Source organism: Morone saxatilis, unplaced genomic scaffold (assembly GCF_004916995.1).
Source record: "Morone saxatilis isolate NCDOM2014 unplaced genomic scaffold, NCSU_SB_2.0 Contig8, whole genome shotgun sequence".
Classification (NCBI taxonomy): domain Eukaryota; kingdom Metazoa; phylum Chordata; class Actinopteri; family Moronidae; genus Morone; species Morone saxatilis.
In genome coordinates this window covers 26869705-26872210 of record NW_023340257.1, presented here as the reverse complement: position 1 = coordinate 26872210, position 2506 = coordinate 26869705, and positions in this window count along the sequence as shown.

Sequence of the window (2506 nt, the reverse complement as noted above, 5' to 3'; positions counted from 1 at the left end):
ATATGACAATAACAATAATGATATTATAAATATGAACTTTATTTCATTAGTTTTAATAAAGTCCAAGTCCAAGTTTGACATTAATTATCTTTAGTCTTTATTTGATTAATATTTTGCTTCTTCTGTATGACTTTTGAACCGATATCGAACGATATCAGTGTTCAATAACGTCCGATGCCCACCGTCAGCAGCAGTCACACGTATTCACTTCATTATTATTTGATTTATATTTGATGAAAATTTGATTTTTCACTTTAATCATGAAGTGAATAGAAAGTTTTGCGCTCTTTATCAAACATTGATTGTCCCACAGAAATAAAAATACAAAGAAAACACTGTGAGATTGTGTGAATGGTCAGCAGGGAAAGTGAGTGAATAGATAGTCCATGCTGTACTTCTGACGTATTGTCCAAGGTGATCTACCTTCTGCTCATGTCTTCCTCGCTGTTCACGAGTGATATTTTCACACCTCGACCTTACTTGAACAATGAGAAGAACGCTGTTTAAGCACTGCTTGCTGCCTGCTTTCGTTGCTATGTTTTGTTGTTTGTTGTTGTTGGTTGTGTGGCACGAGTGGGCCACCCGTCCCCGTACAACTCAAATCACACACAGGTGTTGCTCCAACCAACGCCCCCTGGCCGGGGGCTTAATCCATTCAGAGGATTTAAGAATCCATATTGAATTGGGAAAAAATATATTGCAATGTATTGATAAGTCGATATTTTTTTTACCCATTCCCTAGTAAACGTTAGCAGTAGTTTGGAGGTCAAAAAAAAAAATAAAAAAAAAAAAAACTTAACCTCAAGGTATTTAAAAACATTTTACTTTTATAAAATCAAAACCCCAACTATAATGCATAATATAATGTATATGTATCCTGCTATAACAGCAAGCCAGTAACTTCCCCTGTTTAATACAACTAAGATTCTTTTTTGGCTTTTATTTTGTATTATTTAGTAACAGTGCTGATATATATACATTACTGCCACCTTTCAGCAAATAAACTCTAGTTTAATCGATTAAAATAATGTTTAAAGATGTTTAATTAATTAAAAATAACTTACTGTTTACTTTTTTGGGGGCGTTTTATTTTGTAATATGTAACGCGGGTAACGTTTATCGCTATCGGTAATCGGTAGTTTAATGGCTGAAAGTGTCAGTAATATTGAACACAGCTGGGCTGTTTGTATGCGCCGAATTGAACGGAGGTCCGTATTGATTGATTACAGATATGGAGTCACAACGTCCACGACACTGCTCGGTATCGATCAGCGAATAACATCGTTAACTATCGGTTTTTTAAAGGATGTTCGGAGACGACGAGCAGATAACGTTACCGCAAGACGGTTGACGAGTCGCCGCGGTCACCGGCTGCTGCGTGGCGAACCAGACAGAACAGACAGACAGACCGAACAGAGAGACAGACATGCAAGACAGACAGACGGTGGTGCTGTAATTCCCGCACATTCTCACCCCCGCTCCGCAGAGATTCCCCGCGCTGTGTCTCTCGGCCTGCCGTCACTCCTCCCGGACGTTTGAACCGCTAAGAGCAGCGGCTCTCCCTCCGTCCTCCTCCAAGAATGTCGGCGGCAGAGCGACTGTCGCTGACGGCAGCGCTGCGGCGCGTCCCGTGTCAGAGCCGACCATCCCCTCCTCCTCCCTCCTCCTCTACCCTCCCCTCCTCCTCACTCCTCCCTCCCTCTCAGACTCTGAACCCCGCAGTTAAAGCCCCTCCCACTGAGGCCCGGTATGAACGGTCCTACTGATACACCGGCAGAATAACCGGCGGCAGCCTCCCGCCCTCCTGCCCGCTCACTGTGGCCGAGGCTGCGGGTGAAGCGGATTGGGACGCGGCCCTCCCTCCTCGTGCGTCGGATAAGAGGAAGCAGAAGAGCGGGCATGAATCAATGATCCATTAATTGCACAGCAGGCCTCATCCACAGACCAGAAACCGTCCCAGGGTCGCTCTACCAGGCTGCCATGTGGTCGGGTGGCGAGCACGTGTCTGACCCCGAAGTCCAGGACCTCGAAAACTCCGAGCTCTTCCCTGTGTGTAAATGTGCACGCACTAAAGGGTCCAGATTACCCTTTGTAGAAGGCTCCCACTTAACCCTTTTAAACCAGGGGTCCTCCAAACACCGGTGCCGCGGGCCACAGGTAAGCCCCCAAGGACCACATGAGTAGCCCTCCAGGCCTGTGTTAAAAATGAAAATTGAAATATCGCTATTATCTGTTTTCCCAATCATTGTTAAGTCATTGTTTGATAATTATTGGTGAGAAGTCATTAACGTGATCAGTGGCTTCAAATAAGATGAGTATCCATTAATCATTAATAGGATAATCATATAATAATCAGGCAAACTGAGCAAAACTTATTATTTCAGAAGAGTGGTATCAAAACTGTAGCCCTTCGTTTGACCAGTACCCCATGGAAGTAGCTCTCAAAGTTTTCAAAAAGGTTGGTGACACCCTTGCCTTTAAACAGTCAGAATTAAACCTTTCACAG